General features: G+C 45.9%; 1 protein-coding gene across 1 annotated transcript in view; it reads right to left on the bottom strand.

The window, feature by feature from the left end:
- The window catches only part of BOC (BOC cell adhesion associated, oncogene regulated), a 79,428-nt gene that overhangs the window by 59,349 nt on the left and 6,958 nt on the right, over nucleotides 1-13,121 (bottom strand). Inside the window, exon 2 of the mRNA XM_011940575.1 lies at nucleotides 11,270-11,357. The gene's annotated coding sequence lies outside the window, so the exon portion shown is untranslated. The remainder of the gene's footprint in view (nucleotides 1-11,269; nucleotides 11,358-13,121) is intronic.

The raw sequence follows: 13,121 nt of genomic DNA, 5'->3' as shown, positions 1-13,121 counted from the left end.
GCAAGGTTGGGCCTAAGAGGCAGCACCACTCCTGAAAAGAGGACTGCTGGTCACAGCCAGAGGAAACCTTGAGGGGCCTATCTCCCTGGCTCTCTGGACTCAACACTGGGAGCCATCTGGCTCTTCCCCCACTCCCATCTTTCTGGGGCTTCCCTATTCAGGAAGTGCTTTTCCCAGGACTGTGCATATCTCACCAATGACAAGCTGTCAACTCTGGCTGGCTTTTCCCTGACTGTAGAATCAACCATGCGCAGAGGCCTTGAGGTCCAGGTGCAGACCCATAAAGGAAGCCGGCTTGGGCTTATGAGCATATTACTTTTCCCTGTGCCTCCACTTCTCTACCTATACAACTTACCATAATTGACAAAACTTTTCAAATAGACAAATTCTCCAAGAATGTGGGCTCTTGTGGGAGAATTACAAATCAGCAGCTCATTCAAGCCCAACTAATAATAATGATGACAACAATAGAGACCATCAAAGCCCCTACCCTGAGCAAAGCACTCTCCTAAGGAGATTATATGGATAATGCGATTCAAGGCAGTATGACCTCTTGTTGTGATCTAAGAAATATTCAGAAACTAGAATATAGATGTCTTGAAGGCAATAGGCATAGTGCTCAATATGTGTTAACTGGTCAATTGAAAGGCCACCCTGATGGCTACAAATGACTTCAGGCCCCTACGGCAACTGACTGAAGAGGCACGAATGTGCTGCTCTCAGGCAAGGCTTATTGTTGATACTTGGATAAGCAGTAACAGTTCCGTGCTAAATCTCAAGCGACTGAGGAGAGGCAGGCTGCAGTGGGTATCACAGGCTTTAGTGGGTAGCATTATTTCACAAGGGAGACAGCTCAGCACCTCCTAGCCAGGTTCACCTTGGCTGAGATGCACAGAAATGAGGTCTCACTACCTTTCCCCCATCCAGATTAGGAGTATTAACACTGGCATTTGGGTTAATTTCTCATGTGGGGAAAGTTAGTTCTGCCTGCTTAAGATTCCATCTCAACTGGACACCCAGTTCCTCTTCACTTCCTGCCTTTCAAGGGATCCGGAACTTAGTTATTAAGGGGCCTCGCTGTTCCAATGACTTGGAGGCTGGCTTCTTCTGGAGAGGGACATGGAATGGTGGTCAGTAAAACCAGAAGCCCACCCTCATGTCTACAGGTTGCTCTGGAGAGAAAGTACTAGAGAAGACCCAGACCACACCAGAGACTTCTTTCCACCAGCACTGGCTGAAGCACCCCACATGGAGAAAGACCCATTCTGTGCTCTCTGCACCTCCTGCTCTGAGCAAAGACCACAGCATTGGGAGGTTCTGGATAAGCCTACTGTACAGAATGCCATTCCTTTTGATAAAGGTGAGGTTTATTTTTTTCATGTATTACAAGATATTTATAAATTAGCCTTTCTGAGATTCCCCCATTCCCCCCACATTAGGAAAAACAAAAACAAAATGCTTTTTCAGATCACACATTTGTCTTTTGGTTCAGAAAATGCGGCCCCTGCTTATAGACACACACTAGCTGGCGTGTATCTACGGAAGCCAGTCTGGGATTCTTTCTCGGGACTATCACTGTACCTACTTGTCAGGCAGAATGTAGGAAGGGAGATTTAGAAGTGAAGGCTGGATTTGGTAGGGAACACGGGTCCCACACTTACATCGTTCAGTAGTTCTTTATCATCTGCCTCTCCAGGTAAACTGAGGTAAGGGCCAAGGCTTCTAGATGGGGTAATGGTTAGTAATCGCTGCTACAGCCTTCCAGGCTCTACAGTCAGACCTAAGAAGACAGGGTCCAGGAGACTGCACCCTGATTCCATAATTAAGAAAAGCAAGGCTGGCTTGCTGGTAGAGTGTGGTTCTTTCTCTGAAGAGCTCAAAGGACTTTAAACACTCCACTGCACTAGCACTCACAGTCTTAGGGACAAACCTGGGACACGTAATATTAGTCTGCACTTACATGGGGTAGGCAGAGCCACTGAATGGCAGCCCAGTGCTCTTAGTGAGTCATTGGTCAGGCTATAGATAGGAGGATGGGCCCGGTGAAGAAAAGAAAACCAGAGGGGGAGGTGGTGTGGACTTGGATCCTCAGCATGGAATTTCCATAGTCCAAAAGCTGACTTTCTGAGGTGTGCTGTGAGTCTCATTCCTCCTTTGTACAGAACTCTGAAATACCTGGCTAGTGTCTTTTGGCGTGAGAAGGTACTGGCTGGCCTCAGCTCTCTATTCCAAACTTGAAGCAATAGGAGTTGGGTTTTTTGTTTGTTTGTTTGTTTGTTTTGACAGTCTTGCTCTGCCGCCCAGGCTGGAGTGCAGTGGTGCAATCTCGGATCACTACAACCTCCGCATCCTGGGTTCAAGTGATTCTTGTGCCTCAGCCTCCTGAGTAGCTGGGACTACAGGCGTGCTCCACCACACCCGACTTATTTTTGTGTTTTGTTTGTTTGTTTGTTTTGTTTTTGAGATGGAGTCTCGCTCTGTCACCCAGGCTGGAGTGTAGAGGTGTGATCTTGGCTCACTGCAAGCTCCGCCTCCTGGGTTCACACCATTCTCCTGCCTCAGCCTCCCGAGTAGCTGGGACTACAAGCGCCCACTACCTGGCCCAGCTAATTTTTTGTATTTTTAGTAGATATGGGGTTTCACAGTGTTAGCCAGGATGGTCTCAATCTCCTGACCTCAGCCTCCCAAAGTGCTGGGATTACAGACATGAGCCACTGCGCCCCACCTATTTTTGTGTTTTAGTAAAGATGGGGTTTTGCCCTGTTGGCCAGGCTGGTCTCAAACTCCTGGCCTCAAGAGATCTGCCTGCCTTGGCCTCTAAAGTGCTGAGATTATAGGCATGAGCCACTGGGCCCAGCAGGTTTAAATTTAAGTTCCTGTTCCTCAGGGTTGGAACCCTGTCTACCTTTCCTCAGCCCTGAGAGCTTTTCAGCCTGGATCAGATGGTCCACGTGACCCCCACTCCCACCAACCCCCTGCAATTCACATGCACTTTCCTTTCTCTTAAATGTGGTCCAGTGTTGGAGTGGGCTTGGAGGAGCTTCCTCATTCTATGCCTTATAAAAGCCACCATCATCACCTGTCCTCCAGAGTGCCTTGTGTTGAGAGTGGCTGGTGAGTGTTCTGAATCCTGGGGGTTCTGTCACCAAACTCCCAGGGAATCCTAGTCTTCGAGGCTGACTCAACAAAGAGGCACTTCTCTGCAGGGAAAATGCCCTCAAACTCATTATGCCTTACTGGCCTTCCTCCTTAACGACCACAAAAGAGGTCCCAGTGCTCAATCATTCTCAGGGCTCAACACAGACACCACTGGAACCTGGGTGGGACCAAAAGCAGAAACTCTAGAAGCTAAGGGACCTGTGGCCTGCCACCACCACCGGATGTGGATGTAGGCACGCAAGAGCGCTGCTTGCCCAGGGGACGCTCACTTCCCCACTGCTATCCACAGCTCCAAAGCAAGTAAAACAAACTATTGAGGAGGAAGGCAAACAGCCCTTGTGCTCCTCGTGTCTTTCTGTTTAGGGATGGGATGGGAAGGTCTGCACAGCTGATACTTCCAGATGTGGAACCCAAACACAGGCAGCTCCTGACAGTTTACCAGCCTGGGCTAAACTCCAGTAGCACCAGGGCCGGCGTGCTCAGTGGAAGTTGATAAAGGAACCACGCTGCAGACCTGTAGGGCTCTGGTCAGAGCGGGATCTCAGCACACAGCTTTGGGCTCCTTTTTCAGTCTCTGCTCCCCAGCTAGAAATGGGTATGGGGCAGGGAAGGAGAGAAAGCCATACTTAAAACTGAAGGGGATTGCCAAGTGAAAGAAGCTGATTTTGAAAAGGCATAAGCTGTGTGATTCCAACCGCATGACATTCAGGAAAAGGCAAAACTAGAGAGACAACAGTAGATCCATGGTTGCCAGGGGCTGGGGGAAGGAGGGGGAGATGACTAGGTGGGGCACAGGGGTCTTTTAGGGAGTGAAACTATTATTCTGTATGCTTCGGTAATGGTGGGTAGGTATATGTCATCACACATTTTGTGAAAACCCAGAAAATGGACAACACAAAGAGTGAACCTTAATGTAAACTATGGACTTTACTTAATAATAATGTGTCTATATCGGCTCATCAATTGTAACAGATATACTGCACCAACATAAGATGTTAATAATAGGGGACCCTGGTGGGGTTAAGTGATTTGGGGAAAGAGGAACGACAAGTCTGTATATGACTTTTTTGCTTAATTTTTTCTATAAACCTGACATTGTTTTTTAAAAAGGCTATTAATTAAAAGCAAAACAAAGCAAAACAAAACTGGAGCTGGAGGCTTGGGCTCTTCTCCCAGCTCCCTGAGAGGCTTACATGTGGGGTTTGGGATTTGCCTGTGCAATTTCTCAGGCACATCTGTCCACCTTTGGTGTCAGCACAAGACCTCTTGGGATCTTTATCCCTATTTTTGTTTTTTCTCAGCTTCTAAATCTAGAACCACGTCAGAAGTGACTGAGATACAATTTAAGTCAGATCTGTCCCCCTCTGGGTGATCCTCCAAATGTGTGGTTCCTTACTTCCATGGCCTGTCAACTCTCCAATGGCAGAGACCATCTCTGTCACCTGTGTGCCTGGCACAGGGCCAGCCCTACCAGGCTCTCTGGTGTGTGGGGAACTAAACTGTTTTAAAATTCACCCCCTGTACTCAGCTTGTGGTTCCAAACCAGATTCAACAGGAGTCCGATTCAACTCAGGTTGCTAAGGGAGGAGAGCGGCAAAGTGGATGGCCCAGGCACGCTCAGGAAATCCCAGATGAACAACAGGACTGCAAACTGCGGGTGGTATGACAGTGTAAGCTGGGCCCCCTTGCATCTCCCAGCCAGGGCTAGCACACTGCTGTGCACAAAGCAGATGTTCAACAGATTCCTCTTAAGTGAATGATGAGGAAGGGCAGACAGGGCATCCATGCTTACATTCACCGACATGGAGCAACCGGTACACCCGTGGACATTCCTGAGGGCAGTTACCTTGAGGAAGAGAGAAGAAACTGGGCTCTTTCTGTTGCAGCCTTGCACACTGCTTCCTAGCTTCTCTGAAACAGATGCTCTAACATTAGCATTCTCGGGACATCTCTCCTATTTTCCCCCCATATACATATACTCCAGAATGCATTTTCTTACATAAATCTATACATAATTATTTCATTTTGTTTGAAATTCCTATTACATCCCTTTTGAGATTCAGTAGAGGCCTGCAAACTAGCAAAAATGAAAAAAAAAAAAAATGTGAGCACCACTTACCGACCAGGTTCTATTCCAGACACTGGGAAGACAGTGAGGAAGAAAACAAAGTCCCTGATTCCGCTGATCTTCAGTCTAGAGGGGAAGCTGGCAATAACCAAAAGAACAAATAAACACGAGCCAGGAGGTGATAACATGGAGGGAAAGAAATTAGGTTGAAGGGAGAGAGAATGACGGTGGGAGTGCTGTTTAATAAAGTGTGGTCAGGTTCAGGTGACCATGAAGCAAGTGGCCTGAATGAAATGAGGGAGGGTGCTATGCAGGCATCTGGGGAGAAGCCTTCCAGGTAGTGGGCAAATGTAAGCACAAAGCCCCTGGGAGGAGGTTGCCCAGCCAGTGTGAGGAGCAGGGAGGAGGCTGACATGGCTATGTGAGTAGGCAAGGGGGGAAGGGAGGCCTCAGAGGGAAGGGGTGACGTGAGGACCCCTGAGAGGGAAGGAGTGAGGTGTTTGGATATTTCCTCTGAATCAAACAGGAAGCCATGGAAGTTCTGAACAGAGAAGTGACCTTGTCTAGCTTTTGTTTCAAAAGTGTGACACTGATTTTTCTATGAAGAATGGGTGGAAGCAGAGAGAACACTTAGGAAGCTTATTTTGAGAATCCAAGTCAGAAATGTTGATAGAAGAGAGGGCGGTGAGCAGGTACAGAATTCAGGAAACATTCTGAAGGTAAGGCCAATATTATTGGCCAATTTAAAGGAGCATGAGAGAAAGAACAGAGTCAAGGATGACTCCAAGATTTCTGGCACACCTGGTAGAATGGGATACACTGAGTTGGGGAAGAAGTGGAGGGGAAGACTTGGGGTATTTATCTACCCAGTGACCAGGACCAAGGACTGGCATCAAATGGTGTACCTGAGGCAGGGCCTTGCCCCTCCACGTGCTCCTCTATCTCTCCATCCTCACATTTCTTTCTCTCTGTAAACCTTGAGCCAGTGAGGACTCTATCAGTGGGCTCTCCCACCTGCTTATCCTTCTAGTTGCCCAATCCTTGCAGCAACCCTCCTTCCACTCTGTTCCTCTTTCCTTCCCTAATAATAACAGCCACCTTCTACAGGTTTCTCCCAATGCATTTTACATGCTTTATGTGAATTATCTTGCCTCTCCTTTGCAATAACCCTAAGAAACTGGTTCTTAGAGTCTACATAATTTGCCTAGGGTCACATACCTATCGACTGGCAAAGCCAGAATTGAAACTCAGGCTTGTCTGGTTCCAAAGCCTCCCCTCAACCAGGATGCTGCACAGTCTCAAACCCGGAAGTGGCTCCAGAAATATGGCTCCTTCCTGCAACACAACCATCTTTCCCAGCACTTCACCCTTCTTGTAAAATTCATTCCTGACTTCTGTTCTCTCAGATGGGAACTCCAGAAACTCCACAGATGCCTTCTGTTCCTTCCTCTCTCAAAAAAGAATGTTAATCAGAATTATTTAGCCATGAGTCCTCTTCCTCTCTCAATTCCCCCTGGACCTGAGACCCTTCATTGCCTGGTCCCACAAGGCCGGGAAAGGCAGCTTGTCTGGAGGGATCCAGGAGGATCTCTGACAATATGACCAAAATGCCTCCAATCCAGGCTCCTGCCCTGAGAAATAAAAACAGAACCACAGAAGCAGATAAATCCCTTGTGCTCAGACTCTAACCTCTGGCCAGTTCCCTATTATTTCTCATCTCCTAACTCATCTTGGGTAAGCACAGCCATTTCACTGCTTCCTCATAATGTTCTGAGTAGGCAGTGTATGAAGACAGGGAAATAAAGTCACACTGAGTTTTCATGACCTCATCTCCATTACCCAAGTAGCTGGTCACATAATTATATCTTACACCCAGGTGTCCTCTGTGTCCCCAAACCCAGAACACCTTGGCTTCAGGTTTTCCGTGTTTGTTACAGAAAAACAAGGACCAAGGGTAACTAACTACATGTCCTCTGCAACCAAATTGCCATCACTCTCCTAAGCCAGCAGAGAGCTCTGCGTTGCTGTTCTGCAGGTAACTGCCTGTCGAATTCTTTCTGGTGGCTGCTCTATGAGTATTTGCCTGGAAGGTACCATCTTCTGTCAGTTACCTGTCTGTCAAAGCTGCTACTTCCTTCCCCAGGGTGTTTTCTGTACAAGCTGCCACTTCTCCTGACCAGTAAAAAGTATCTACTGGGCCAAATATCTTCTCCCCCTCACCCCACCAAGAGCATGGAGGACCTGCTTGATCAGACTTGCAGAGATCCTAAGAGCAAAAGGATTCATCTGGCAGATGAAGAAGAAGCAGACTCAGGATAGCCAATTCAGACAACATCCCAGGGGAGGGGGGAAAATTCAAGAGACATATTCTGAGATGAAATCTAAGATGGAGGTCGCTTTCACCATTGCCTGCAAAGTTTGCAGCTGTGCCACAAAGCCACTAGCTGCAAAGTCTGACACCAGCTATGCCACAAAGCCATTGGCTGCAAAGCCTGGCTTCTCTTGTGGGGCTGCTGCTGAGCCATTCAAAATCTCCTAGCTGTAGTCCCAGTTTTAAATTTGAATCTCTTAATGGCAAGTCTCATGAAGACCTTCACCTACCCCATACACTTCGTCAGCTGTAAAAGAAACAGTATTCCCAAGCTAGAAGAGCTCTGCTTTGGGAGAAAGCTTGCTTCATTTCTTTTTCATGAAAAACTCGAGTTTTGGACTCAGCAAACCTGCAATGAAATCTTGGCTGTGCCATTTACCAGCTGTGAGACTAAAACAAGTCCCTACAATTATTTAAGCTTCAGCTTCCTTATCTGCGGAATAGGACAATAATGCCCATTTTCACAGCACTGCTGGGGGATTGCAGAGATAATGCTTGTAGTGCTTTAACACAAGGCCTGGCACACAGTAAGTGCTCACTAAATGGCAGTGACATTTTCTCCATCAGTGGAAGGGCAGCGGAGGCAGGCAGCTCTGCCTCTTTGGCACTGACGAGCTGACCTCAGTTTGTGCTCCAGGTCCACTGTTAATTCCCTAAGCGATGAGGTGAAAGGCTGCATTGGGAGGTTTGCGTCTCCCATGACAAGTGAGAATAATAATTCTTCCCTCACACGATGAAGGGTACCTGCTGCTTGTGTGTGCTACTTCTCTTGGGAGGGAGGCTTGCCACATAAACACAAGGCTTCATTTGTAAAATCCGAAACACAAATTAACCCCATCACAATACCACCTTCAGGCAACCTGTTTAATTCTTTTCACCCACACTGAAGACCTATATGGTGTGTCAGTGACAAAGGGACTGGTTGCCAATGTGAAACCCACCTATAGAAAGCCACCTTGTTGTTCCTCTTTGGGGAGGGAGCTGAGCTCCCCCACCCCCCTTCTCCCATTGTTGAAGACCACCCAGTGAAACTTGCTGGCAAGCTGCCATGGTCCAGACAGGCAAAGCCAGGCCTAACTCCCCAGCCTCCAGCTCTGCAAGAGAAGTCTATAGAATGAAAGCACCTGACTGTGGGGCCTTTGCAGATGGCAGACCACCAAAACTCTGAAGGCAGGGTTGCAGGTGATTATTTCAGAAGCCTGTACGCTGGATGATCCATTAGACTGTAACTCTTGCCTGTAATACAGCAAATTCGTCTATAACTTGTTCACTACAAAACATCCATTCATAATGACACAGGTAAACAACTATGAATTTCCATACTTGATGTGGTCTCACTTGCAAAAGAGGGCACTGTGTTGACTGATTGCATTTTTAAGTCTCTCTCACTTGGGTACAGTGTAAGAAGGAAGAGCTCCCCTAACACCACTGTGAAATGATAGTCATAAGACCGAAAACAGAAAGACAGTCAAGTGGGAAAGATGATTTCTGAAATCTTTAAGAGCAGCCTCTGCTTTCATAGAAAAACTAATAAACCCAGAACTCCCCAATTTTCCTCTCCAATTAACTGTGACCCACACCTAATAAACCTGCTAGGATCGTAATATTAGGTAAGCTCAGACTAGTAAAGGCACTTGGCTGGCAGTAATCTGGAAAAATATTGGCAGAGCCAGGGAAGGTGGGGGAGGGTTCTTCCAAAGTCCAATTCCAACCTAGACTTGGTGGCGGGGGCTCCAAGGCCTCCACAGCCAGTCAGTTCCACAGGCCCCGCTTTCCTCACCTGTAGTTCCCATGCTGTGTGCTATTTTCCTCTCAGTAGTCAAGGAGGTTTCTGGGCAGCTTTCATGTCCTTAAAATAAATGTCCCCTCACTTGGTACCGTGGGAATGATTTCAGAGCCACAGACGGTAAAACAAATGGCAAATGGAATTGAAAGCTAAAAAGCTGAATTCAGGCATGTATTTCTAGGACTCTCAGCTAAAATCTCATGTAGATGAAAATTTTTAAAAATCGCACATTTCTCCTTTTCTCCCCGAAAGCTACTCAATAATTGGTTTTAGGAACTTAAGACCCAGATTTCTGAGCTTGTGCAGTTAACGCAGATACCGGGTTTCGACTTTCCAAAATGTATTTTAAAAAAAACTATTCTGAACATGAAATGTTGGGTCTCCAGCATACTTAGGCCTACCATTCCCTGAGGAAAATGAGTTTTAAGGAAGAAAATAATGAACAACACGTACAAGGAAAGATAAAAGGACATTTTGGTACTACTGGTCCCATCTCTGCTTTTAAGACTTTTCCTGAGATTGCAATTCCTCTCTCTCAAGAAGTCCTCTCCCTCTCCCTCTCCTTCTCCCTCTCCCATCTCCCATCTCTCTCTCTCTCTCCCTCTCTCTCTCTTTTTCTGAGAGAAGGTCTCACTCTGTAGCCCAGGCTGGAGTGCAGTGGCAACATCTCAGCTCACTGCAACTCTGACCTCCTGGGCTCAAGTGATCCTCCCACCTCAGCCTCCCAAGGAGCTGGGATTACAGGCACATGCCACCACGCCCAGCTAGCTTTTGTTTTTGTTTTTTTTTTTTTTTGTAGAGACAGAGTTTTGCTATGTTACCCAGGCTGGTCTGGAACTCCTGGGTTCAAGTAGTTTTCCCATCTTGGCCTCCCAAAGTGTTGGGATTATAGGCATGAGCTACCTCGCCAGGCCAAGAAGTCTTTCTTAATGGACCCATTCCAAGTACTTTAACCCTACAGTTTGCACTGCAGTGCTCTGCATTTCCCTTTAGGTCAGTAATAGGATTCTGGATGGAGCATGGGCTCTGGTATTAATTCCTGCCAGCCTACGCCTGGTGCCAGGCACACAGCAAGCACTCAATAAAAGCTTGTCGAAAGGATGAAGGCGCCAACCTCCACATACTTCATCACCTTCATCTTATCCAAAACTATCCAAACTCACTTTGGAGAAGAATAAACATTCTTTTGCTCTATTTTCCACTGCTCAGCTTCCGGTAATTTTTCTTCAACTCTACCCACTCTACCCATATTATACACTTTCCTGTTGCTAACCAGGAGAACGGGTTGAGACTTTCCTCAACATTTTCTCTGGCAACTGAATTAGGTTAACTGTGTCTTTCTGCTCTGATTTCCTCTTACTGCCCAATAATCCTGTCCCAAACATCAAAGGCCTTCTTTGAAGAGAAGGCCAAATTCACTTTAGGAAAAGAAAAATTATTTCCTAACTTTATTTCAGAAGACGGGAAGAAGCACAATCCCGCTGATTTTTGTGAGATAAACATTGCCCAGTACATCAGACCACAAGGCATTTGCTGTGATACCACTGACAGAGACATAAACACATGGCTTTCCTCACCCAAACCTACGCGGGACTTTTTCACAGCAAGCTTGGACTCCAAATCCCATAGTAAATGGTTTGTATCTAACATGTCTGACAGAGCTTGCTGCAGAACAAGGGGGTTCACATAGCCATCACAGGCTTTGACTAAAAGAGCATATGAACCGAACTAGAACTAACCTGAAGTTTAGTCCAGATTCCACTCAAAGTTGAACTTCCAATACTTGAGGATGAGAAAAACTATCTCCAAGAGGTAACACAAAACATGAACAAATGGCTGACCTAATAGGCCAGAGTTATCAGACTGAGCAGAAAACCTCACCTACTTCTTCTACTTTCGAGCTGCTACCCTCAGACGGTATAAATGTTGACAAGATTTCATGGGTCGTGGGTTCCAGGAAGCTTGTTCTGAAACTGAGGAAAAAGAGAATTATCTCATCTTTTGAACAAAATAAACAGTTCTGAAGTATTTGCTTTTTACAAGGTGCACTGCCATAAACCATAGTAATTCCTTATCAATACATTTTATAAATAGGAAAACAGTAGAAAAGTGATTTTTCTAAGACCATAGGCCTCCTGAAACATCTAGTTTCCCAGCTCCTTGCTGAAATGAACAACGGATTAAGAACAATGATTACACTTTACAAAACCATTACCTTTGTGTTCAGCAGTCCATTTTCATCAACAGTCATCAAATATCTCTTAAGATCACATTATAAACAGGCCTCATACAAAATTAGGCTTACATGGAAGGGATGTGGGGTGATAAGACAGACGCAAGGAAAGAACTCAGCAAAAATCAAGGGTTAGCTACTAGACTGGAGAAGGTGGCTCCTATTGAAGTAATGTTATCATGAGGTAGGACAGAGCTACACAGCAGAGCTTTAAGAGATTAGGATTTTAAACCTAGATTGTTTTAAAGCTGGGTGGTGACCTGATTATAGCACTCATGGAGAATGGGTGGGATGGTCATAGGTTGGCACTGGGGGGCCCAGCTACGTGCCAGCAACAATTGTCAAAGGCATCAACAAGTGTGGTGGTGGCAGGAATGAAAAAGATGGTGGAGTAATAAAAGGAAGGGCAGGAAAGAGCAGGCAAACTTGGGGAAGGTATCTAACTGGGTGGCAGTAGAGATGTAGGAATAGATTAGTTCAGTGGTTTGAGTCAGTGTGAATGGAGTTCACAGGCAGAGCTTATATTCCAACCCCAGTTTCCTAACCCTCCTAAAGGCAGTGCCATTTGAGATGGATCCTCTAAACCCTCCTTCCTGCATTCCACCTCCTCTCTATCCGTTACCAATCCTGAGGGCTCCAATGAAGCAAAACCTTCTCTAGGCAAGCTTTTCATAAACATGGGTTTATAGATTAAAAACAAACACCCTCTCCCATCCCACCCCCTAACCCCAAATATTTGAGTCAACCTCATAAATTATGAAAATGTTACATGTTAAGGCTCCATGTGGGAGCACACTTAGGATTTGGGTCTTTCCGACCAACAGCAAAGTAGCTGGTTACATCTGTTCTCTGAGAGTCTATAGTCAAAAATGTAGAGACACTTCAGGGCTGTCTGACAACAGAAGTTTATACTCTTATCACAACTATGTAAAAAGTATGTATGTACATGATGAACAACACAAGTCTATGGGATTGTGGATAATTTTAAAATCATTTTCTTAATTAGAAGTAGATGCTCGTGCAATAAGAACAAACTGAGGAGGAACCATCCTTTGACTAAGAAAGCTTACTCTCCTGGGACAAGGAAGCTTTCAGCCTGGTGCCTGATGCACTAAAAATGTTTGCTGAATTGAATTATGGACATGACAAGAAGTTACATATGTTAAGAGTAAATAGATTTTTCTAAACGGAACATATTATTTTCTTTCCTCTCCCTCCCAAATTTCAATTCTTTTCTCCTGTCCCATATTTTCACAGACAGCAAGATGAAAGAAAGCAACTTCCAACTATATAATATCTTTTGGTGCCAAGTTAATATTTTCTTTTTTTGAGATGGAGTCTTGCTCTGTCGCCTGGGCTGGAGTGCAGTGGCCGGATCTCAGCTCACTGCAAGCTCCACCTCCCGAGATCGGAACATATTATTTTCTTTCCTCTCCCTCCCAAATTTCAATTCTTTTCTCCTGTCCCATATTTTCACAGACAGCAAGAGGAAAGAAAGCAACTT

The sequence above is a fragment of the Colobus angolensis genome, unplaced genomic scaffold, assembly GCF_000951035.1.
Source record: "Colobus angolensis palliatus isolate OR3802 unplaced genomic scaffold, Cang.pa_1.0 Scaffold190, whole genome shotgun sequence".
Taxonomy (NCBI): domain Eukaryota; kingdom Metazoa; phylum Chordata; class Mammalia; order Primates; family Cercopithecidae; genus Colobus; species Colobus angolensis.
This window is presented reverse-complemented; position numbering and strand designations above follow the sequence as displayed.